Raw genomic sequence first — 27,638 nt, 5'->3', positions numbered from 1 at the left:
ATTGATATGAAGCAATCATCTAGCCACTAACAGAAACGATTCAGTAGAACGTAATAAGCTCACGCTCGACACTGCAGAAACGTATGATTGAGTCGATTTGAGAGAAAGCGATTCTAATTTGCAGGGAGTGATAGCAAAAAATGTTAGCAATACTTGATGTCGTCTGTCTAGTTTACTTCAAATGCGTTTATGGGTATGCAAGCCTAATCGCCGATGTATAATAACAATCGAACCTCGCCTTATACCGAAAATCATGATATCCATAGTTAAATGAATTCTAAAAAGAGCAATATATATTTCCAAGTAGTTTCACATTTGCGAATAATTTATTGGAGACATTTAGTTGACATAAGAGCGTTATGCCGTAACATAGCGGTTCCTGTAAACTTCAACGACAGCTGTTTGTGTGAATGTGTTGCAAGCATTTACTATTACCTTGCATTCAAGGAACGAGTTCTCTCAGCAGTACCAACAGCGTTGACCAGTCATCATCTCGTGATACGGCTGCTACGGCCTTTTAAGCAGCGTCTGGTAGTCACTGATCAGCGACAAAGCCGGCTTTTACCGTCATCGTTGACTACAATAGACAAGAAACAAATACGCATCTCAGTGGATCTATTATACGTCCCGCAAAACATCGAAGGCAAATGGCGTGAAGCGGTGGCGCAACGTAGCGTGAAGTTAAATACCCGCAACAACAACAGAAAGGATAACGCGGGCCCCAGTGGGCCGAGACTATGAAGACGACATTAGTAAAAAAATCCGTAAGACAGAAATAAAACAATGATAATAGTAATAATAACAACAGTAATAATGAGACGAGAGGAACGTAGCAAAGCTAAGAAAAAGTGACGAGTAGCGAATGTACATGTGCGTATATATGTATATACATGTACATATTATTTGGCAAACAATTCAACGGAGAGGAGCAACAGATATGCTCCAATTATGCTCCGAACATTTAAACAAGTCCAAGCATAGGGCGTGTGCTAATTTGCGGAATGCGTTTATACTAGAAATGAAAACAATTCGTACAACTGATAAACTAGATTTGTCTCTGAACTTGGCCCAAGGCTGGCGTTCACCATTCGAAGTTCCTATCAAACGGGCCAGTGTCTAAATAGCCATACCTGGATCGATTCAGTCTTCGGCTGTTGTCAAATATGTTAACGAGTCGACAAGCAAATATCTATCTACAATGTTTATCCTGGCTGGCATTGGGAAACCACGTACAAGACTGTTTCTGCAATTTGCTACGTACTACTAACGTATTTGGTAAAACTAGGTACAACAGTCTTAGCACGCGGACTGCGTCTACCTGCGATTTTTAGGAAGGTCCACACGATTAGGTCGGTCTATTGCTCGCGACCAATTAAGAATCACCAAGGACGTCGAACCGGTGGTGTGCGATAGATAAACATATGGAACTTGGACTTTATTTACATATAATTAATATTCAAACCGCAAAATGTTATACATACAGTGTATAACTATATCTCACAAAGTGTTACCGTGTGGTGCTAATAACGGTAAGTAGTTAAGTCACAAATCCCAACAAACATCATTAATCACTGGTCCTTTCTCGCATTGTTCCTCAGCTATCGCTCTGAATATTCTAGTCGTGTCGGTTTTCACGTAGACTTTATCTTTAAAGCATCCGCAAAAAAGAAGTCCGTTGGCGCTAGGTCTGGAAAACGGGCGGGATCTTCTATGAGACCTCTTCGCCCAACCCATATGTCTGAAATATTCTCATCAAGATGTGCTCTTGCATTACAATGAGTGCTTCGCCCTGCTGGAAATAAAATTCTTCATCTTCAGTAAAGCTTTCTCAATACAAATAATTGGCACCGGTGTACACACTTAGGACACTCTGTACATATATATAGATGAAGTATCGAAAAAAATGTACACTTTGTTCAAGTTGAACGTCTCCAAAAGGTGTCAATGAAGAGCAAATGAAAGCCAGCGGCTGAAAGACTTCACAGCGGACGGTCTACTGGTATTTCACGTAATTTCGGTGAATCGTCCAATCGGCGAATAACAGCTCAGCTATTGCTTGCTGGTTATGTTACATAGATGTGATTGGCCGTTTGCAGAAAAAGGTGCTGTTCGAAAAGCGCGCCAACAACAGAATGACACCTTTCCTTTTCGAATGTGTCAGAATATTCCGCCACAGTCCGTTCGGCCAATTTCGTCTCATATTTGTGCTTATTTTTGGGGTGCTACAGTAGAAAATGGCCAGATCAAGTTTACAGACAGATAAAGATGTACCAGCCACTGTGTTACGGGGACAGATCGGATTACTCAAGTAGCTAGGTAGGTAGGTTGGTGTTAACCTAGCGGGCTGTCGCGCAGCTCACTGCGTTAGGCAAAAAGCCACTGATTGCGAGAATTATATGAGTGTGTAGTGCCTGTTCGTCTGGCCGAATAAATGACGCAGTAAAAACGCGATGGGACGCACGAAAAAGAATCCTTAGACAGGCGGAACTGCCAACTTGGGATTCTCCCAAGGATGCAAACCTTAAACGAAAGAATAGTCTCATTGGAAATCATTGTTTCCCATTGAATGCCCATCTGCTATCATGACATCGACAATAATGACATTTGTTAAGATGCCACTAAACAGAGAGCTCTAGGTAATAAGTCAGTTATTTAACCGTTAGTCAGTAGTGGCTGGTGGTGATGGTTAACGATAGACTCGGCCGTTTTTGATACGTCATTTCGTAAGAGGTGTTCCTGGGCATTTCGGTAAAGCTAATAGCAACTCCAAGGTTATCTATAGCCTGTACAAGCTCTCTTTCATCGAGAGGAAACACTGAAGAACACGTCTCACCGGGGACTCCTAATGGAACTGAGATAGCTGTGGTTGACAATAGTTGCGAAGCAAAGAACGAGCAGTCTTTGATGCCAATCGATCAAAGCGTATCCAAAGCGTGATGAGAGCCCACGGAGACGTTAGGGTGTTGAGGTACGCCTCGGTTGTACCTCACCTAACGAATGACAATGCGACTTCAGGAATGTGACAGAGGCAACAATGAGAAAGTGGGCAAAATGAACAAAAACAAAAGCAAGGTGTTGAATGGTACTTTCGGGTAGTGTCATATTATTATGGGTAGCCCCTTACTTCATCTTTTTTCTAAGTGTATCTCTATCCAGTGCTGAAGAATAAGGTAATCAACTGAAGTAACCATCAAGCATTGCAGAAGGTGCTTCGGTGTTCTGCGACGTGTGGCAAGATGTAGCCTTTAGCCCACTGGGATAACTGCATTATTTTATTCCTATGAAAGAAAACAATTAGTTTGCTTAATAATTGCTTTCAGTTTAACGTTACGTTATAAGCATAAATGACTACTAGGTTGCTATCTAAGCTCACCAAAAAGTGAGGCCAAGTACCGGGCGTTATATTTTAGTATGTTGTATTTATTACGCTCTCTTCAATTGATTACTATTATTGTTAAACTGTGATTCACCAACGGTAACAGTAAAGCCGGAATCTAAATTGATCGAACAATATCGGGTATAAAAAAGACTATTGAAAATTGGTCTTATGAATAATTGTTAAACTCGCGCGCCAGAATCTAGGATCACGGTCACTTGAGGCTTCAATGTGTGACTTTTGCAAGCAATTACCGATTCAGGGGACAGAATGATTCAGATGAACTTATAATCTATTCATTTGCATGACGACTAGCGCGGGTTGGGATATGCTGCATACGAAGCACAAATGCACGGTCATACATTTACATTCGTTCATCTTTAACAAAAATAAATTCACACAGCAGACGTATTTGTCGCAAAGAATAGGGGAAAAAAACCAACTCCACCACAGTTGATACTGCTGGCAGTTGCTCCACTGATAGGATATATATGTCTGAATATTTTTCTAGAATACGCAATTACCCGACTTTTTAGTAACGTTCGCCGACAACGATTTCTAGACGCACCTTCTTATAAACAAAGTTATCTAACAGATGTGTTAAAATCATTTATATTATTATGGGGAACGAGAAACTCTGTGAACGAAGACAAATCGAATTTGTTTACCATCTTTTTTAATCGGAGACCAGCTTGTTACTTTTCTATGTGCTAAAGTTAAAAGACCAAACGAACAGGCATCACCCCACTGTACATGACACCGTTGATTGAATAGGCACAAGCGAGACGGTAAATATATCGTACCATATTATAGTGACGGATCCTTTATATAAAAAATAGAAAATAGCAGTAGCGAATGGTTCCTCTCCCCCCGAGCGTTCTTAGATAGCCGCCAATAAAAAAATAGTAATTTCATATCCAACAGACATTCGTAAGGCACGCGCAGTATTTATTTTACTGCCGTTACAATGGGCTGGCCAAGACGAGAGAGGAGTTAGTTTCCCATAATTCCTATTCTTGTTTTGCTATTTTTGATTCTGAGCGTCGCCCCCTCAAAACAGGTGCTTGGTTCGTTGATTAGCAGACGCTTTTTGCGAAATGACGCCTTCGGTTGTTCTACTGTCCTGTCAATCTATCAACAGTTACGTATGTGTTTTCCACTTTTCTTTGATATTGCTGTTGATAATGTTCCTGTATTCCTATATGATATAACCACGGTCGTCCATACGACAGTCTTCGGGTTAACGACTCGAGTGGGTTTCGGCTTTCCAGCATGATGTGAGGTGATCACCCGAATGATTCGCACAAACGCGCCGAATATATGTTAATTTAGTATACACACGTATTGCACATTAAGAAGCGACTTTCCATGTAAAGATACCGAGGCTCCAAAAGTGTGCAGTATCTCTCATTCTGTCTGTAGGTTTGTGTCCTAATACGGCGCGCGCTGCCAGCAGTGCCCATACACACAACAGCGTATTTATGGTGCATACATTGTGTGAGAATGTTTAATAGATTAAAGAAGCGTGTCGAAAACTTAACGGTGTTTCCATTGTAGAGAAAAGCTGTCCCAGTGGCGTAAATTTTCCGCGGTGATTCCGTAATGATCATGTACGTGCATAAACTATTATCGGCTAATTTACATAGACATATTATGAAGACGCTGACAACTTGTAATATGACCTATGAAATACACTTAGATGTCTTTGCAGCGCGCACATCTTCGTAGATTACTAATAAAAACGTCAATGAAGGCCACAGAAAACGTATCGCACGCCTAGAGGCGCACGTTACGATTACGCTAATGTCCGCTAACTGATGTATATATTTTTCCATCAGATCAAATATTCGTCAGACGTTCATTGGTCAAATCTCATACGCGCGACTGCTTCTCCGACCAGCTGAAAGCTATTGGAATTAAATGTTCCTGTAATATCTATAATTGGCGAGTAATATGCGATGATCTCAGGTATTTTGACTTGGCTGTATTGAACCCGCCTCTGCAGGTCTACAAGAAATACATAAGGTATAACACAAGTACCAGTGGTCTTAGTAGAACGGACGATCACGATTATATTCGTAACGAAAAGCTGTACACAAATATGGCGCAATCTGTTTAGAGATGCCGTCACACTTTCTGGTATACGGCATTATTACCGATGATTAGCTCGGTCCAGCGCATTGTACTGAGTACACGCACGCTTTCAGAGCTCGCGTCATTCATCGCTGCTACAAGATGACCGTTGAAGTTAGTTAGAAAATGTCTACATCGCTCATACGGACCACTGCTACTATGAAGACTGATTATATGATGGCAAACTAATACTCAGAATGTCTTTTGCTGGAACGTCATCCTTGCTCATCAGACATAATCATCATCACGCTTTACGGAATTTTGCCCTATCTGATGAAAAGGCCGGGTTCAGTTCAGAGTCACTTATTACGGGGTTTGCTGGATTGCCATACAACCAGCTCAGTCATTCAACCTTTCCTGTGAACAGGAGGTAAAAGGCGGTAAATTTTTAGTAACCAGGTACGAATAGCGATGTTCGAACGGTCGCCTCGACGTCATCGGCGATTTCGTGCCACGTTCCAACTTTCACCACTTGCGACCATACCGCACTAGCTAGCACCATGTTGTGGATGAAGGCAAAATTACCAATGATAGCAGAACGTTAAAAGAATAGGTAGGAAGATAATCGCTAGGCATCCGCCATTTTACGTTTTTACATTTGTCGCTTCATTTCATCGAACAACGAAAACAAACCACGAAGAGAAAAAGCTCTGCAAAGAATGATTGTTATTTTTAAATATATATGTGCGTGCCGTATTCAAAGTGTTCGATGCCTTTGTTGCCCCTGCCGTTACGGCAGGCATCCACTGTGCACCTTTGAGGTTCGTTTTCGCTTGGTAATAAATTGACATTAGATTCGGGTACAAAGACGTATTATATTCTACGACTATGTTATTACGATACTATCCCGCATACTTAACTATGACAAACATAGACACACATGGAAAGGCCAGGTATTGCGTAGTGTCGGTATCGCATGGGGGGACGAATAGACATCGGGTTTTTAACATCACCGAACATTTTTAATCGCGCACTTTCCATGGTGAAAAATTAATATCCAAGGGCATTTAGTATGAACTGAATCTTTCGAAAGGGAACGCAACAGTTAGACAACTGATGATAGCAATGATCAGTGCGCCTTTCGATAGTTTCCTCACTAACTATTTACACGTTCTTCGTTAGTACGTTGAGTTTCACATGCGAGTGGTATATCAATACCTGAGAACTTTACGAAGGTAAGAAGCAGGCTCTAAAATAAGTTCGGGCGCTAAGACATATAAATGTTCGCCTGCACATGTGTCTGCATAATATGCACCCCTTGAACCAGTGCTATTGCTTTTTGTTTCGTCAGTTACTATTTCAGTAGATGATGGTCGCGCTGCTGCTGATCATCATCGCGACTATATGTGCAAAGCTCGCTGCTGTGAAACTCAACGCTAGAATCGAAACTTTGGATCGGCTACTTGTCCAACAATGAGGATTACGTAGCCGCTACGCAGTGTTACTAAAAGCCACCGTCAGACGCGGCGGTAACAGCGGAGGCCGTCGGTGGACGTTAGTCATAAATTCGAGAACATTACTCTCCTCAATCTGATGAAGTTCAGCTTCAAACAAGGACAAGAACATACGACCTACCATACCTTGCTATGATGTTACTACATCGCCCACAAGTAGGCAAATCTCCACTTACTTATGCATCTAATACGCTAAAGTACAATTATTCCTATAGTAACTCCAGAGTACTATTATAAATATAAAATAACAATGAGCTGAGCTTTTACTCACTCTCTCTAACAATCCAGCTATGTCTTGCTCTCATACCGATAAGATTTTTTTCAGTGCTTTCTCCTAGGTATTTTGATGTGGCGAATGATTTTGTAGGAAGAAACGATATTCTTCGTGATATGCCACTGTTGTTGTTATTCTACTTAGTAAATACGTATCACCAATTGAAGCGACCGTCGATTTTTGTTGGTTTTGGTTCATGACTGGTAATTTGTCGGCCGCGTTCCGAGATGAGGCCTAACCCCCCAACGAAGCTCTGGATGAAGCTAGATAGCCACTAATGGATATGGTTCGATCGACGTAATTTGCACATAATACGGAAACGTTGCAGTCTAGAAGAGAAGCATGTGAAAATTGAGGTGCGTCGGTGTGCATTACTCGATATGTAGTTCGCGAATACTGATTTAGAAATAAACTATTTGACATGAGAAATTAACTATGAACATTTACAAACCCAGAAATCAGTGAAATTGTTTAAAATATATCATCTATTACTGCGTCAACGCCGTTCAAACGTGGGCCAATTTCGTTAGCAGCGATTCGACGGATTACTCGATCCCGTTAGGTTGTGGGTTGGGTACGAGCCTTTTTCGATTTCTACTAATCTATCTAATATTAACTATTAGTATTATTATGATTAATTTATATTTAAAGCTAATGCTTCGGGCTTGTGTGCCAATAAAAAAAATAGATCTACCAACCGTAGTTCGTCGTCCCTGTTCATCAGTAGACCGCTATTGCCTTTCACGACCTTATAAAAAGGAAACTATTTTTCTTGTATTGAGTAAATATAATTCTTGTCCCTGTTGTTGTTAACATTTACGAGTTTTCACGTCCTTTCTCTTCCTGCATGCTTGTTATATATTAAGCCCAGCCAATTTATTTGCATCGTTTGTATTAGCACCACAGATGAGATACCACGGCGTACAATATCTTATTCGCTCCCGGCATGCATCGTTGTGGCCAGTTCTGAATCGATTTTGCGAGCGATTCTCATGCACGCGTAGTATTGCTACCTAAAGCAAACAAATTATCGCCATTCCTCCCTATTCGAAACTGACATAGCCCTCAGGTAGCACGCGGTGCTTCATTTTCGCTTCGCGTTGCGTGAGAAATACTTCAGCTAAACGCTCGTCTCGTGACAAAGACGTTAAGCAAAACGAACCTTCTGCGAACTGGGCTTTTTGAATATCTCCAAAAAGTCCATCTTTCACCGGACAGCAGAGTTACGAGATATGTAGATTGTTCACTGTCATCTCATAGTCAACGAATTTTGTTAGTCCCCCCGCTTAGAGCGACGGCAGTGGTATTCATTCGTGGCTAAAGCTGCTACTACAAACTACGTACGAATCAGCTCTAATCACCGGCGCTATGCTTATGCTACCATTGCCTTCGATAGGATGGCTGACTGTTCGCTGCTAAAGCCAGCCATCGCATCACATCATTCCGTGCTCTTCGATTCCTTCTCCTTCTCGTGCTCGATCACCGCTTCAGTGATCGGAGGTGCGTATCTTCGGGGGCCTCCACAACACCCCCACTGCGTGCCATTACGATCATCTCGTCAGCATTATCATCAACAACGCGCTCAGCAGCTGCAGTGGTATTTCAGCACTCACCAATATACCGCCATGCTGCGTTACGCTGTTAGAAATGTGCCACGGGCAAATGACGGTAACAGATAGTGGTCGTGAGGCTGTGCCCACTAAGGAGGAAAGAAGCGTAGCTCAGAAGGTTAGGCTGTTGGGCTATCGGGCTATCAAGCCTGTTATCTGGTGAACAGAGGGCAAAGGAGCGGCACGGATACGCAAACAAAGTCTGGTTTTAGTAAACCCCAGATGCATTCTTCTACGCCGCTGCCGATGGCAACCGTTCGTGATACTGGCTTATGGAATCAACATGTATGGGCAAAGATTGCGTCGGCTGTTGCGGAGAGCAGACGGAAGAATACCCAGTCGGTCGCGTAGAAAACCGTGGTCACACTGTTTGGATCCTCCAACTGGGGTCCTTATTATATATCACTAACCATCCGTTAAGTGCCTGTAACGGTCGCTGCCGCAATGCCTCTATCAAAGAGTACCTCCTATCTACAGTTGCACTGAAGCTGCGTTGGGAATACGCATGCGGCCATCTACACAATGGACACGCGCACACATATAATGCAAATAAACATACAGGCGTCGCATGTATCAAAAAGCCTGGCGGCCAATTAATGCGAATATAGCTAAAATGCGTTTCCGGACTTCTTTTCATTTTCACAAATGCACTTGCATTCGTTTAGAAGTGTTGTCGTCTGGTCGTTTTGTGGTGTTCGGAGCAGTGGCGCACCTCGGTGAATAACTGTTGTAGTTTGCCCGTCTGATTGTGGTCTAACGAAAACCGCACCGTGGAAACGGGCATAAGCCACATAGCACAAAAAAGGAGTGGTTTGGTTGATGTCGACGAGACTCGCCTGCGTTACCCGAAGCAGAAACAGGCAAAATAGATCTTCTTCAGGTAGAAAGGCGAAATATATAAAGGCAGCCACATAATAGATAAGTGAATCGTATGGATCGACACCTACTCAGACAAAGCCAACAAGACGAACACTGGAGTAAAGCTACCTCTTCTCCGGTCAGGTCAAAGTGGACCAGACAGAACGAAACTAGACCTGACTAGGTCTGTAAGTGTTTCTGCTTTATTGGCGTTCTAGATCACGTTGCATCGGCTATCCCTGGTACCTTACGCCAAGCGTCACTGTGCACTATCCCCTGACTTTCCGCCCTCGGACGGAAACGTCGTTCAATAACTACAATAATCATTATAACAACAATAACAAGAGTAAAAAAATAAGTCACTCATCTACTACCCAGAAAGACACAGGGTGACGTCAGAGCGAATTTTTAGAGCGATGCAGTGTTTGATCGCTCGTCTTCGATCCGGAGTCGGCGTCATTTCCTTTTAGCACCTTCACCCCGCTAAACTGTTTGTTCGTGTAGATCTTTGGATAGGGGGTAAGACTATACTATGCTGTACGTGTAAAGGACACTATCTGAAGTTAGCGATTTCTCCTTTGGCATTAAATTCTAGTTTATCTTCGATCCTATACAGTATCATATATGCCATTAGGTGGCAAACGTCGCGGCTGAAGACACTGTGTGGCCGTTGAATAACGGGGAACAGCCAAGAGATATAGCACAGTATATTGTCGATGCTGAAGGTATTTGAGTCAAGCAAGTCGCGAGCTCTGAAGCTGCGCGACACTGTCAATAATTTATGTGCAAAAAGGTTTGATTAACACGTCCATCTTTACCTGTGGTCCGTACCGTTCTATGTGAAATAAGTTCTTTGATATGCGACCGCTGCGAATCATAGGGCAAAACACCTTCTTGCCCTATGATTCTCCAAAACAAACTTCACGAATATTAGCTGATGTAGCTCTTTTTGCAAGCTGCTATAGCTTATATAGTTCGCACCTTAATCGTTGCGACATTACAGTCATCGACGATATAGCTTTACCGAAATTAGCGGAGTAAACTTATGATAATTTGACGATAAAAAGTCAAACGAAATATACCGCGTACAATCATAATGTTCTTAGCTTGAAACCCCTCAGTATTTATAGATTCTATTCCTTCGTCTTTGCAATGCATACGGCGTTATAGATAATTTTTTAGCTCGTAATAGTGGGAACTAAGGTGCAAGTACAGCGCCTTTTAGCCTTAACAATGTGCTTAATATTATATTACGGTTAACATTTATCCAACGCGTATCCATTGTGACTATCGTCCTTTAACAGGTACAACCGTACACAGAAATGCGACAAAAGAACTTTTCCATTCAACGGATATGTACGATATAATAAATAGTACAGGCGCATCAGTTTGCGAGTAGAAACAGATACAGAGTTGTATCACAAAAGAGAGTTACGGGTCCACGTACAGGTGCGCTTATCCGTATTCAACAATGCAGTATATTTCACGTAGATATTGTACCGTGGGCGCTGTCATACTCAATTAAAGAATTACGTACCACACAATAATTAACACACCGATCGGCCAGTTCGCCTGGCCTTCGATGGGAATGACCTAGGACAATGATCTGTCTGTTGTCAGAGCACAGCCAAACTGGCGTCATTTACTTATTCTTAACAGTTTCATATCATATTGTACTTAAAGGATAGCGCCTTACCTAAATGCAAAAACACTAATGCGACAATTGCATTCGACGACCCACTTAACCCAGTGCTAGCCCGTTGTCGGCATCATAACCTGAGAACACCCATTCCGCCACGAGCAGCTCCGATAATAGGACAAACCATGTTGTAGTGTTGTCAACAGAAAACACAATAGTTTTGGCAACACGTTGATGTGATGACACGGTCTCTGCTGATTTGTTCGGAAAGTTTCTATCTTTTCTGAAAGCGCTAAGTTTTGCATAGCCTGCTGTTGCTGGGCCTTTCAATCAATAGCCTACGGTCAGCATCATCTTCACCCGTTCGCGACACATTTGCCGCAATCGTCTTTTTCCTCATCCTGATTTTATCGTTATCACCAGCACTAACAGTCACCAAATGAAGAGCGTGACCCGAGTGAACCACTTGTGCGTTTCCGCACTCGACTTTTCTTTGCTGGCAGGCGCTGTTGTTGTGGTTTTATGGCCGCCGGCACTTCTGTCAGCAGACGTTGCCATTGTGCGATTCTATCCATATATATATATATATGTACGCATTTAGTTCTATCTAAACCTTGATTTATATAGAAATATATCAGAAATACGCATGCGTCTGGTAATAACACGAACTGCTGAGTGCCTTCTCACAGTTCGCTGTTCCAGGCAACATCTTAACGGTACTTTTCACTTGCAAATGGGGGATGAGGGATAAGAATAAGGTTGTTGAACATGAATACATTTAGCGATCGCCGCTCTTGCTGCCGCTGCGGCGGCAACGGCAATGACTGTTGCCACAAACAACAACGTGGAAATCGACGCAGGCGCAGCATCGTCACGGCATAACGGCCAGAAAAATAGGCGCTTTTGGGTCACGAAGACCGCGTCCGGCGACGGACGAGCCTAACGCGATGTATGGCCTTATTGACGAACGCCTTGACCGTCACGTCATTTCGTCTATTAGTCGGTGACCAGTGCGATTCGTGATTCGCACCTCGAACGACGTTGCAGATAAATAATTCTATAGTAGTTTGAAGCGTTAGGCTTTTCTCTGGTTTGTTCATATTGTATAAAGTAATAATAGAAATACTAATGTGGTGTCTGTAGTGTGAGTAACTGTTTTTTCCAACAAAATATCTTGGTACCTATTACCTCGAGAAAGCAAATTGAATAGGGAACGATGTTACCTCGATGGTCTTCACAAGAGCAGAGACGAGGCAAAGCTGCTCATATGACTAATCTATTTTGAGTCATGATCAACACACAATGTAGCTTCTCACGTTGGTGATGGCCTCTGATTAACAAAGCAACGCGCATGTATTACGTTGTCGTCGAATTCAAATTTCTTCGCGGCACGTACTGAAGTCAGGTATACTGAATATCGTGGGGCGATCTTGTAGCCAACATTTTATACAGAATTAAGGGTTTCTAGGTTAGCGGGAAATCATTCGTAAACCGCCTTCTGAACATGTGGTCGCACAATAATTAATGAGCAACAGCAATAACATAATCGATTTTTAAATTATCTACCATATTCAAAGATGATAACTAAATATATATATATATAGTTGCCAGTAACTGTAGCTGTTGTTAACTGGAATTTTTTATCTTAGTATATAGATGTGTGACGATTATACGTGTGAGATATATGTGCGTATATGCGTATCTATGCCCTCCTAATTTTCTACAAGTACAGATCCCTTGCCAGCAAAAAATTACCATCAAGAAGATATCTAAACACGCAATCACACAGTAGTATAATTATTATTTCATTCAGTACCAATATCATAGGCATACAGTAAAATATGCCTGCGTACGATTGTATATATCGTAAATAATACAGCAGACGAATTAATTACCGTGCTAGCATTTATTTCGCCGCCAATTTTTTTCTGTGCCGCTGTCTGAGCCATACAAGCCCGATCGTCCTTCTACAAAACCAGTAATAGTATAGGCATAGTCATGGTGATGCTGTTGACAACGGTTCCATTTAGTAGAATAAATCACCAACAATGCAGAGTGTATTTCTATGCTCGTTGTCCTCTATTAGGTAACAGAATTTGTTGGTGGGTGCAACGGAACGAAAAATCCAATAGAAGTCACCGAGGTAGCAAAGTCAAGCAGATATTAATACATATCATCGTTAGTTCAGCAGGTAAGCGGCCTCTGAGGAAAGAACATCCGATTGCCTTGACCTTCTGTAATGAAGGTTGCCATTTAGCCAGCGTCCAGCTCGTCTGAGATCGGCACGAGCTAACCTTCCTGAGTACGTCAGAAATAGACAAGTTCCTCTGGTGGGCATTTACGAGGTAAATTTCGTCACCTTCCTAGATCGTATTAGGTGTTTTGCTATGGCAGCTGTCGATCGCACGGACCTCATTTTGACGAGGTACAAAGAGGCATTGCCTATGCTCACGGAAATCGTTGTTTATTTTGTTCATCCTGACTGTTTCTCATTACGGTCCCGATATCCGTAGTTCCCTAGTTGATGCGCTAGATGATGACATCAAACGCTTACCTAGTTCGCGGCAAAAAGAAGTCTAGAGGACTTTTCTGATTTGTTTTTATTTAAACAAACATATATCTTAATATACGACATCATGTCTGTATGATAAAAGTGCAGCAATGAAAGGTGCGCAGTGTTTCCGTAATGAACAAGTATGTATGAAAGGTATTCTTCAACGCTTTAGTATAAATAAGTATTTAAAGTTTTTTCCTTTTAGAGGCGTGTATAGGTAAACAACAATCATGTTTCGGTGTTGCGTAGAACTTAAATCGGCCCGGGAACTTTCCACTTTGCCCATAGTGTTATCAACAGCGTTTTTCCCACTGGTTTTTGCAAATCACCTTGTATTTGTGATTACTGTCGGGATATCATAGATGCTTAAACTCACAGATGAACTAGCGGCATAAATTGTTATTTACGAACAGCCTATAATAACCTTATCAGTTAGATGAAATATATACTTAGTCTTTGAAGAATTACTCTCTTAAGTCATAGCGGCTGGACCTGTAACCCTACTACCTAGAGCATCAGTCGTAATCGAATCTTATTATCTAAGCGTTTATGCAAGATTTACTTTATCCCGGCAGATGCAAGAATAAAAAACCATCTAACTAACGCAACTTCGTTGCCGTCATTGTCAAAAAATTAAGCTATTCGTCGGCGCTGAAGAGTTCATATTAAGCTAACACAGCAGAACTGATGGAAGCAGCAAAACCGTATGAGAGCTTCGTCTGAAAGGGAGAGAAGTTCCAAGCAGGAGGAAGTCATTTAGCAGTTACTGGTTTCTCGTTTAGTTTGTTCCGGTGCTTGGATGACCATCAAGCTGCAATTTACAACGATCAGTTAGTCAGCAGTTCGATTCTACGGTAACCGCTTCGCTGCTGGCGATCCGAATCCCGAGGCGGCGGTACGCCATCTTGTCGTTCTATTGTCACCACTTGCTGTCGATGTCTGCTAGCAGCTAGACAGTAGTCACTCGTCGTCCGCCAGTCATCAAGTTCTGTTTCGTTACTTTGGATTTGAGCGGACGGAGCGTATGTACGTTCGTAGTTACGACGAACAGGGACGATCTCTCGCTGACGATGAGAATCGACGTATTATCCGACGGATAGACGACTATACAGAAAAATTCAGTCGGCTGCTTTTGCCAATGCAACTTAGAACGAGAGAGATAGACTATCTCTCTCGTTCTTTTGTGTGTCAGCAAGGCTCTGGTTCGGGCCGGCAGCAGATTACGTGTTTTAATATATCACGTAATTTGGAATTATATTGAGCTTTATTTAGTCACCATTTACTGCTACGAGCGGTGACAGAATTGCGGCTGGACATTGTGCGCTCAGCTTAACGGATTGAAGTATGTGCGGACAGACCACGAATGCAGCATAAGTGTCGCAATGGTTGGTTAGTAATAGCTAATAAATAGGTATGACTTGCCGTACAAACTGAGATCAATGAACGCGTGCCCTAGTATATCAGGCAACAGTTAGCGAAGCCAAAAGTGTCGCTCACAAACGAAAGCTTGCTGATCGTCTGTCCCTTTGTTGCCGTTTGCCTAATCTGGAGTAGCTGCGACCAGCGCCAGTTCCGATTGTGATCTGATCTAGTACGTGTCGGGCAGCACCGTTCACAGCAACAGATTATTAAGTTAACAGCAACCTGCTAGATGTTTCGCTATTATCGCGAGGCGTATTCATTTACCTCAATAAACCCCAGCGCTGCATGTCGGCTACATGGATGTCAATGCAGACAGACAACAATAGCCATGCCCGTTGGGCCTGGTTCTAGGGCCGTCGCAGAGGGCCCTAGAACCAGCAGTTGCCAGCGGCTACACCTGTAAAAATGCCAATGCTTCAAGCGAGACGCTCAGTTACGGCTGGACACAGACGAAATCATCATTTTCGTCTTCGAACTCACCTTCTTGTCGGAAATTATCAACGATTGCTACCATCACATTTTATGATCCACATCATACTGTATCTATGTGGAGTAAATAATAATTAGCGCGGAAACACATCAGTTGGCAACTATGCGTATTGTAGGCAACATAAACATTCATTCAACACGTGCAAGTAGCAGACGACAGGCGACATTTTGTTGCCAATATTGTGCCAATTGTGTTTCTGACATTTACGATATTCTCTATGCTACAGACAGCTAAGACATCGAAACAGCATGAATGATCGATTGATAAACAACAACTAAAGGATTCAATCCGAAAGTTTACTCGTAGGCATTTTCAACTGAACACCCCATATGATTGACAAAGTTATATGTAAATATATAATCCGCCCAGTCAGTGACTAAATGTATCTCACAATGAACAGTAAATAATAAGAAGACTACAAGCATTCCTCGCAGTAAAAGTAACATCATAGCCCCGTTTCAACTTAGCCGACGCCAGCCAGTCAGCTCACCGCCAAGAAGGGCGAACCGCGATCCAATTTACAGGCGACACGCACACCGCAAGTGACATATTTGCGAAACACCATAAAGTTACAAAAAGATAGATGGTAACGCGGCGTGACAAAACAGCCCGAAGTATGTAACGCGTATGCTTACAACACAATTCTACGATGATTTGAGCGACTTTGCCCGAACTAAAACAATAACCGTGACCCGTCGCTCATATATACGTATAAACACAATCAGAACTGACCCGACGAGGAGAATGTAGTACAACTAAGCGGTTACGCTACAATTATGTCTAAATAATGAAATTTTCGAGCTGAACTGAAATTTACTGGAAGCATTAGACATTAATCAAGGTACAATAAAAGATATCCGCGTCTATTGTATCTCGCCAAGTCTTTTGCTGGCAACAAACAAAAGCCGAATTAACACGAGCCATACCTCCAGAATAATCTTTTGCAACTTGACAGGGCCATAACACATTGTAAACATTATTGCGTGCGCTGCCCGATAGGACAAACCTGTATATTGAATAGGTTTACACTGGCCAGCAACAACGGTACATAGAACTTAATAACAATGATCCTCGCATCTACTGTCTGTCTAATAAGAACGCAGAATTCTCGCGGCCGTTATCATCCTCGATAATTGTTGAGGGCATATATGGGCGTAAACACTGAATTTTAAGGGTCGGTCGTTTTTCCGTCGAGAAACCTGTAAGCCAACCATCAAAAAGGATCGCCTTTCCCAGATGCACATTGGACAAATAACGGAACACTTTAGCCAGAAAGACTTCAGCTTTCCAGTTTTTTTGGGATTCATCGCTAAGAAGCCTGCTAGGAAGCCGCTTAGGATAGATCGCCTTCCCAGACATAAAATCGACCTACCGACTGAGAAATGAGAAAACTAGTCTCGCGATTAACAGACGTTGGGGTAGTGGAAAGCGTCTTTCTTTTGTTCCGGGTTTTGCATCGTGACAATTTGACTATATACGTATTATACGAAAATCACCATTGCGCACATAGGGCAAAAGACATGAAATAATTGAGTAGGATTATATGCGTCTTTAAGGTAGATCTGCCACCTTTGAGGCCAACAGGAAAGGTTACCGCTCAACTATAACGCAACACGTACCCAAATCACCGTCAAGTACCCAGAAGAGAGCGTCCTGTTGTTTACTGCTTAGGTCTTTCTGAATGCTTATGCATATGCACAGAAAAAAGCGGCAAATGTTTATAACAATTTATGCAATTACGCTAACAATGCCAGCTTAGCTCAAGACCTGCCTTCTTGCACGTGTATACAATGATCCTTAACTATCAATGAAGTTAGCGAAGAATAAGTGAAGGGAATAGCCGTTTGCCTTACCTGAAAGCTTACTTCCAAACATCAAATAGAACTAAATGACGCAAGCACACGAGCTACCATCAAACCCAAAAATCGCTAGCTATTGCTAGACAAACGCCAGAACCATACAGTGATGATTTCGTTTCTTCCAGATATTCGACGGATTAAGCTTGCACCGCGAGACCTCTCTGCAGTAACCCTGGAAGCGAACTAAGATTAACCTTTAAAAAGCAACGCTTATTTCGGCAAAGAATAGGCAAGACAAGTCTAGCATAAAGGATGCTCTGACACTCCTTTTCCGGGACAAAGTGATGTTGGCGGCCGACTCGAGTGATGCCTCGCCTACATGCTGCATCAGTATCTAACTTTTTCATTTCGAAAGAACTTTAATCGGCCACCATATACCCGAAATACAGAGTTTGATATCCTCTATTCCAGCGACGTTGCGTTACATTGAAAATGATTCCATTTTGATTGATCTTAACGAGGGGCTTCTTAGCCCACGTCGCTAGCTTGATCAGCAAGAGGAAGAAAAATACGCTTATGCTAGAACGTCTTCTGCGTCAAAAAGCTGCTCTTTGGTTTCTGTTCATAGGACTACTAGCTATTGTCATTACGCTAGACAGGTAGACGCTAGACAGGTTATTATTTGACCGAAATCTGTTGCTGTTGTTTCAAAGTTGCGTAAAGACCTGATAGATCCTTACGTTTCAGTCGTGATTCCAGAAGCTGCTATGAAATAATGATTTGGTATTGGTTCTAGGACATTTTACAGATACCACCAAACATTCATTGACGATATGAAAAGGCTTGCGACGTACGAAAACAGACCATACGAGGTGCTTCAGCAGTATGTATTCATGTTAGAGGCAATTGCTAGTTTCTTTTCGGTACAACGTTTTGGCAAATCTATTCTTTCTGTGGAAGAACTTCTTCCCTCACCTCATTTTATCCTCTTTAACCAGTATGAACAGCGGCTGTACCCGTTTATCAATTTTGTTCAGCTCTATAATTGCGTTCGTTGGCCATTCGCCATTGGCAAAAAGAGAAGCGATGCTACTGCACGAAGATGATTCGTGTTCGAAGTCGGGTGACAATTTTCGATCAAATCCGTCAGTAAAAACATGTTCGTCTAGATACTTCTTATAAGTTTCCTTTACTACATTATATCACAGTAACCTGCTGCTCACGTTTTATCCATACGTCGTACCCATATACATACATACTATATATGTTTACATGCATCCCATCCGAGGAAAGGACACTAACACTGCAATGGGCAGTGGTTGACTGCCCATATGGTGGCCTCATTAATTTTTCCCTCGAGCTAAAACAAAGGCATAATATTAATGGAAGGACCAAGCTTTTGACAAACATTTCTCTTTTATTCGTATTTCTGAGACCTATTCAGTGCACGCAGGCTTCCGCTGTTGACAGCTCCGTAGTTCGGAGAGTTCTAGATTTGGCTCGACAGAATGGGTGAGACGTTCGCAATTGGACTAAGCAGAATTCACAGAACTGTACCGCGCATCTCGCGTCACTGCCAGCGACGTCAGTATTCGCGCGGAACAATACGACGCAAGGCGAGGGGATGAGCAGCATAGCTTGCTAGTTTGCGTTGCCACACGGAAATATATAAATTAACTCGCGTCTAATGGTGATGACGGTAGGCTTGAATACTGCCTACTTCACAAACCGCGGCTTTATACCGCGAAACTGTACGTGTATGGCTAGACGCGAGTACCCCGCGCTCGTGGCAATCCCACTGCTTTCATCAACTTCACTGCTAGTTCAACTGCATCGTCAAAACTAGACGGATTCACTCGCTGTTTTATTGCTGCTACTGGCATTTTGAGGAATTGCACCTCTATTATATTGTGTCATCACAGAGTAAAGACGAGTAACGCCACGACTAAACCCACCTGTCCATTTGCGGTTCGCGGCTACCATCCGTTGTGCTATTTTCTTATAGAAACAGTATATGTGTGTCGCAGCCCGTACTATCTAACTTCGCTTAAAGGCCGGTCCTGTGGCCGTCGTCTTTTTCGTAGCTGCTGTCATCGTGGTACGATGTAAAGGCAAACAGCAGCGCCGCACTGCTCAACTTCTTTCTGCGGTAGCAACGATTCATGTTTGGTATCTTCTCCACTTAGCCGCATTCGCAGACTACTGCACTGGCGTTCTTCATGTTGGCTTCGGCCCCCTCACCTCAGCTTTCGCTGGGCCAGCTAGAGGTGGCGAGCAGGCCACTGACGACCCCTGCTGGCCGCTGCCCGCTGATGTGACACTTCACTACTTTACAGTAAACTTACTTTTTCTCTTTGAACGAATGCGTTGACCGATAGCGCAGTACGGCGCTCTGGCCCTCAAACATCAACCAAACGTCGTTGACTGATACAGAAATGATACTGCTGTTAACGTCGGTGGTACGTTAACGTTTAACGACAAAGTTACTAATGTCGTCCTGCTAGCACTTATGTCCAGCTATCTCCGCTCCTGGTTTCCTTCGTCGCCAACAGAGATCAAAACATAAACATTATGGCGCTAACAATCGCAACGATGCAGGCACAAAGGACCCGCTGTTGCTGCTACAATTTTCTCAGCTTGAAGTGGGGAAGCCAAGCTAAACGACTCGAATGTATATAAGATTCGCCCGCGTCAAAAGAAACAGTTGTAGCAGTAACATACCGCAGCAGTGGACAGCGACTTTATCAAGAAGTCAGTGGGTTACCAACACTTGATTGTGTAGCACGCAACGGGAGCGCGCGTGCGGGAAAGCTATTAGACCACATAAGACGAAGTGTAGGAAGAATAGAGCGAACAATACGAGTGTAAATAGGGAAATTGTGGACCACTAACATGTTTACAATATCCTAATAATAATAGATGAGTCTCTCTCACCAATTTCGAGCTTGTTCCTGCTTGACGTTTTAGCGACGTTTGCAATAAAACGAACCGGCTATTGGACGGCGTCCATTAGGAGTGCGTACATATATTCTTATATATCAATACCTATAGGCTTCTTTCTACTTCAGTGTGTCCTTCAATAATACTAATCGCATCATTATTATACATAATTAAAAAACGGCCAGTATGTTTGTTACCCATATTATCATCAGCAATGCAGCATGTTTTCAATTTTATTTTCTTAAAGAAACCAAAATCAGGATGCACGATATCTGACCTTTGTTAAATGTTCAGACTTCACTATCTTAATCGGCTCCTTTTTCCAATTCCAAGCACCACAATTGGATACTGTGTCATATCGCACGAGAAAAGTAGGAGCGTATTGGTGCTCAACAGCAGAAGCCCATCTTCTTTCTTTGTACATATAAAACATGCATCCATATTTGCAGACTTAGCTGAATCTTAACTCTACTCAGACAGATCAATTAGACGACGATAGTTAAGACGATTTTCAGTTTCTCAATGAATTTCTTGTGACCAAGTGTTCGTCGGCCTCAATCATGAGATCGAGCGACCAGCTAGCTAAAAAAAAACTCCACGCTCTTTGTTTGGACACATACACGCAGGTACACGCACATTCACACATCGATGTGCATTCTCTTTTCCTCGACATTAACGATTTGTGTGCGCCAGAGCTGTGCCCTTCTCCGGTGAGGCACTTCGTCTGAACTTCACAGTTTACACGACGATAACAACTTAGAGGTCACAAGCAAACAGAGATAACTGGTTCATAATGCGACAACTAATTAAAAGCACGTCCACTACATTATCTGGGACATAAGGTAACTCTGTATTGATTTGCTGTCCGTCTGTTCAACAAACGCTTGGGAAGTAACAAATGTTATTGCCACTTCCCTATGTAACAGGTCCCTTCGAGCCCGTGGCCTAGCAACCGCTGTCCGTTGGCCGGTCGATCTCTGTCATCGTAAGGCCCGCGAAGGTATCGTGATGACGATCAATATCATCATCACTATCACCTCCCGTTAAATAGGCACTGCATGCAGCAATATGCTTATTGGAAAGTGGGATTTGGTCAGCTCAATTAGATTTAACCTTGCAGAATGGTCACATTGCTGGCCATTGAAACAATCAAACAGACAGCTTTTCCCCACAAGTTCGTGCTAGAGACCTCTCTGCTTGTTGACTACGTCCTGTATGCAGATCAAATACTAAACGGACCTTCTAGCCTCAACTTGATCCATCGAACGAGGCTGTGAGTACAATGTATATATGCTGTAGATAAGACAGTACGTGATTTTCGTCTACTCTGGCAATACCTTCATGCATTTGATTATATCCTCGCAATAGGAGACATGCCTCCATCGTGTTTTGAGTTGATGAACTTGAGATTAGCAAATGAAGTGAAAAAAAGACTACAATGCATACAGTCGTCGTTTCATACGTTCGACAGCAATGGTGAAACTGGAAACATCCTCAGACACGGAATTAATGATAGATTATAAGCAACGACGTTCCTTGAATGTCGGTCTTCGCATTGTACTTCGTTACCGCAAGCATCTGCGCAGGGCCAATGGATTGACCGTCCAACGTTTCTTCAGGGTGTAGCGAAAGTTTGCATGGCATGAATTGTTCCCTACAATATTTAGATTTTGCTTCAGATATATCGCAGCTGTTTTTGAAAATTTCAGGAATAGACATCCGCGTAACGTGAAGCGTCTGGACCCGTGACCTGACCGAGCTCGAAAGGTGCGTAGCCATTTCCTGATCATTTAAGCAATTTGACATTCGTACGACATATTAAGTAATAGATGGTATACTTTGTCAACATGATTACAAGGCTTAACTGTGCCAGCATAGTGGCTTACGCAGGACGAGCGCGCCGCGGTTGTAGGACACAAAAAGCGAAGGCGGATCAAGCATGTTAGAATGCATGTTAAATATCAAAGGTTAATAATTAGTAACTACAAACTTGTAGAAACACGTTTTTACTATAGTAGTAATAAAAAAAAAATTCACTTTTCAGCAACGTGTGTTCGACAAACAATTGCAACTGTCGCATTTCGCACAAACAGCTATACATCAAAAAACTCTCTAACTTAGAATGCCATGTATAATATGCGTTGAGTTAGCCCACGGGCTGGTTTACTTGTTCAACCTTCGCTCTCTATGAAAGTTGAAAACAATTGATCAAACATTAAATCCGCCACGAACCTGAGTTGCGGTCCCTAAAAAAAACCCATTTATAGTTACGCTTGTTCGCTAATCTTCTACAGAGAAGAAGTTACGTTCCTCAGAGTCCCGAAAATGTCTTAGTTAACACATGATATTTAGCAGGATTTCTAGCCAAAGCGTCGTACCAGCTTCTACAATGGACATTCATAAGCCTTCAGCGAGTAAGTAAATATCAAGCAACTTCACTAGCCGAGTATAGCCCGATAGCACACAAAAGCTTTATAGATGATATAGACGTCAATAGATCAAGAAGTTCTAGTCCATATAGTATTAAATTCTAGGTCGACAGTTGGAATGAAACAGGTCAACGACAATATGAACAATAACTTCACAAAACATATTGTCGTTTTATATCGACAGGTTCACTTTTCTTTGTGAGAACTTCAGAGTAGAATGGTTATATTTGTTCTCGACAACCTGTCACTAAACCAATTGTATGGAATATACTACGCACATAAAACATAAAAAAGCCGACAAAAAAGCGAGCCGCTCGGACTTTCTCCTCCGACAGGCACGAGGAGACTCTCGATGAAGAGTGGTCGTGATAACGCGTCGCTAAATAGACAAAATGTCAGTCGACAATGTCTACCTCGCCCGAACTCAGATTCATTTGCGGTCCCCGTAACAAAATCGACGGCTTACTTTTCCAGAAGCCATCATTGACAGCTGCTATGACAGCCAAAAGTTGCCACGAAAAGCGACAACCGATGAATACCAACAAGAGAGCTACCATCAGAGGCCTCGTTTTTTTTTCCTTTTTCATGGCTACTTCTATCTGTCGCCCTACCGATTGATAAGCAGAGCCATGTCGTTGTTACGGTCGATGTTACTGTTTTTGCTGTTATCACAAGCAACAACTTTACCGGAGCGCTCGACGACGCTGCTGCAGCTAGTTCTTGTCGATGTTGGCCTGATAATGAACCTAACAGGGAGTGACCATCGGCCAGGGCAGGTACGCAAATGTTCCGCTATTAAAAGCTCTACTATTGTAACACTGGCCGCATTCTAGTTGCGGCTTCAGTGAATGGGCCGACCATAGCATCTCAGCAGATCTGGCCAAGTTGGCTGACGACAGACGTAGGAGCTCGGAACGAACGTCGAGTTGGGGGAGAAACTTGAGCGACAATTGAACTGACGCATCGATACACATGACACGTAGAAGCAGTAGGCAGCAGTAACCATGACAACGTCTCTAACGGACTTCGCTGGAAGGAGGACTGCCAGCTGGGCAATCTAACGCTGGACAGTCGGTGAATACCGCAGCTCTCAGAGGGACTCAACTGCCACTAGATACAAGAAACTATTGTTGTTATTGCATTATTGCTATAGGCGCTGCTGTGACCGTTCTTCTGATCTAATAGCTCGATTGCTAGCTGTTTGCGATTTTGATGACTGTGGTGAACATGCTCGAATGTTATTACCGTTTAGCATCTGTTCGTGCCGCTGTGTCACCTGTGCAGTGTCTATATGGTGCCACAGTGACAGAAGCGGATTGTGTCAAAGACGACACATCCGACGAACGCAGTCCCTAAAACGACAAGTGAGAGCTTTTATGATGGCTACAATGAGCATTCAACTGCAATTTGTTGTAAGCGCGCGAATCAGATAAAGGAAGTAGAATGGCTGAGCAATGTGGATGAACGGCCAGTCAAGGCGTGACGTGTGGATACGCGGACGTTCGCTACTAATGGCACATAACGATTGTTCGTTTAGAATGTACGGAAGACGCAACGAAAAACCTGTACAAGCTCTACGCGTGCAAAGGGCGAATTGACAATAAGTAAACGTAATAGCAATAAAGGCAACGTAAAATGCAAGGCGACCGGGCAATATTCAGACCAAACAGAACACATTCAGTTACTTGTTCGGTAAATGAAAATATCTGTCAAGTGAATCTGTAAAACAATAAAACGCGTGTCGTCAGATATAATAGCGTTCAATCTGAAATTGCCCAAATAAAGACCTTCCATTAAAGAATACTGCGGGAATAATGTGAAATTCAAAAGCAATTAAAAATTCAATGCGCTTCAGATAATTGCGCCCTAGGGCGCGATTATATCTGAAGTTTCGCACCAATTTTCCGTACAGTAACCATTAAATAACCTACTGATATTAGTCGCCCTATGGGTAATCGAACTCACATCTATTGGCAACAATTAGATATAAATTGTACAAGTTTACAGAAAATGAAGCACGACCAATTATTGCTGCTAATTACAATCTGGTATCGATACAAAATCTGGCTGTGAGGAACGGCCACAACTGAGTACTAATTATCTGTGTAACTCAGCTAACCTATTTGAAACGACGATCCGTTACCAGACGACGTGGTCCATACGAAACAAATCAGTGGATAAATCGGAATCAAAGTCGACACCCCTATGCGTTTACCAATCGGTACCATTTTCACTCTCTTGTTCTCTTCGAAAACGAACTATACTTTCGTCCGCAAGTACAGATGACAAACGTAGCTATAAACAGTCATGATACAAAAACATAAATACACTAGGAGGCTTTTTTATCCCTTTCCCTTTTATTTAACAATGAGTCACATAGAAAACCGTCTAGAAAACTACATTAGTCGAGTACAATAACCACCTGCTAACCTCCCTTCTAAAAACTGTGTATATAATGCAATGTGATCGGTTGCACGAGGCCAAAAAGCGACTGATAGACTCTGATATGCGAAAGTGGGCCATTCATCCAATGCGGATATGCAGACGTGAAAACAATCCCATAAATTTACAATAAGGCATTAGTTACGCACGTCAAAATAAAAATGCTAACCCTAAAAAACGTTTCCGTTGGGTTTTTGACAGTCTTTTCTTCCACCAGATGTCGTCGGATAGACCCATCGTAAAGGTTGTCAAAAAATGAGCATAGTGGTTTGCTCTTGTAGTTATTGGGTTGGGTTTTAATCTAAACAAATGGAGTACGATGAAAACTATCGTTAGAATGGTGTTGTTGGCGTAGTAGTTATTATTATTGCTATTAATGATGATGGTAACACACTTGAGCGAAACTTGTTCGTGCTCGACGGGTACCAGTGTCACAGTTTTTTTTTTTTCGTTATTAAACGCCTTTTTCGACACGAAACGAACCCCAATAGCACAGTCTCTGCTAGGTGTTGCCAAAAAGAAAAGTAGCTAAACAGAGTGCTCTAGATCAGTTTCAGCGAACCCAGACAGTGCTAGAACGGGATAGTTGAGCGATCTAAAAATCCCGACCTGCTACAGTGCACATATCAAAACGACCAACTTTAAGTTGTCAGAGAAGAGGCGGTTGTCACTTCGTTCGATCGGTCAACTACCAGTAAATGGCATTTGTCAAGTTGATAAAGATAAGCTTTGCGTCGATGCAGCGTAATGTATGTAAGCGTAACTACAGGTAAGAATAGTTTACTTGTTTATTTCTTCGCAGAGTCGTGAGGTCCAAAAGATCCCAGGGCTGAAAAACTATGAGGTGCCCCAGGCCAAGGGTCTGCAGGGAAAGAACTACCTGTTTTCATTACGCCAAAAAAGACGCAGATGTATTACTTAGTAATGGCGATCATTGCTGTCATAGTATGAAATGATCGGGCGAAGCGTCGCTTGGGAGCCATCAGCCGTTGGAAGAGCTGCATTTCCATGCGCCTTGCTTGTCGCTTAGCGCGTCGTGACTGAACTCACGTAACAAAGTGAACTGAGGTATCAAGTGTAATACTGTTCAGCTTTCAACCACACAGCTCAATAGGAGAAGATGAATGTCTGGCGACTACACAGATGAACAACAATTCCTACTTTATGTCCACCAACAACCATTTACGTCGCCAAAATAAAAGTGCAGATTTTTATTTCACATGAAGGTCAACCGATGTACCGTATTTTTCTAATGCCACCCATCGCATTACTGATTGTAATTATTATTAGTGATCATAATTTAACAGTTCCAGTGGGAGTTCGCCGCGCTGTCCGCACACGTGGCAACCCTATAGAGAAGGTCCTCCATCAATTCCGGCATGATTCAACGATACTCTCGCCATCAATGATAACTGGATCGATCTCTTCGTCGTGAGTCCAGAGTAAACAGGTCGACCTCAACCACTATGTTCTCGACGTTCAACAGACGCGCGATTTTCTTCCTTCGTATGGCGTAACATGGACATGCGTCAATCAAGGATGGAACTCAAGGCATCACCGGATGAACAGATAGACAGACAGACAGACATGCCCAAGAACAACACATGGGCATGGATCGAGCAACTACCGCATTCACGGTCGATGACTTCCCTGCTTACTGCCGCTTTTTCTATATATATATATGTATCGGCACATGCTAAGATTTAAAAGGGCAGCGCGTCACACGCCGATGTCAAATTACACTACGTGACTTTGGTGGTAAAGTAAACTATCCTACTAGCAGGCCTTCTGTCTTGTTACTTGCAACGATGTCAGGCCACGCCACGTAGAAAATTCTGCATTGTCTTTGATGCTGTTACGTGATCGACGAACGTGAATGGATGCACGACTGCTGCAGTTAAATGGCGGTCGTATCCCATTACTTTTCTCTCCCAATGTAATATAGCTTCGATTGCCGTGGTCATAATATTAATGTAAATAAACATAAGCCACATTTTTATTTTGTCAGTGGAAAATTTTCCGCGAAGCTGATGCGATGTCTTTGGACGGGACTGTGCATAGTGCACTAACGCCACTATATTATATGTATAGCGAGTACCATAATACCATCAAGTGCACAGGCGATGCGCAACATTGGGGCGTTGGTTTCGAAAGATGTCTGTTTCGATCAATACAAATATCGAAGATGCCGGCCATCGGTGCTGGAGGCTGGTAAACA

At 42.7% G+C, this 27,638-nt stretch overlaps 1 protein-coding gene and 1 long non-coding RNA gene across 3 annotated transcripts in view; one reads left to right on the top strand and one right to left on the bottom strand.

Moving 5' to 3' along the window:
- The window catches only part of LOC111251222 (docking protein 3-like), a 55,635-nt gene that overhangs the window by 15,017 nt on the left and 12,980 nt on the right, over positions 1-27,638 (bottom strand). The gene's annotated exons all lie outside the window — the stretch shown is intronic.
- LOC147755350 (uncharacterized) lies at positions 207-7,695 on the top strand. Its single transcript, XR_015329184.1, has 3 exons — positions 207-1,529; positions 6,801-7,119; positions 7,382-7,695. It is a non-coding gene; the product is annotated as an uncharacterized LOC147755350 (long non-coding RNA).

This window comes from Varroa destructor, unplaced genomic scaffold (genome assembly GCF_002443255.2).
Source record: "Varroa destructor unplaced genomic scaffold, Vdes_3.0 BEIS01000005.1, whole genome shotgun sequence".
In the NCBI taxonomy this organism is placed as follows: Eukaryota; Metazoa; Arthropoda; class Arachnida; order Mesostigmata; family Varroidae; genus Varroa; species Varroa destructor.
Note: the sequence above shows the minus strand (reverse complement) of the source record. Positions and strands in the feature narration are given on the sequence as shown.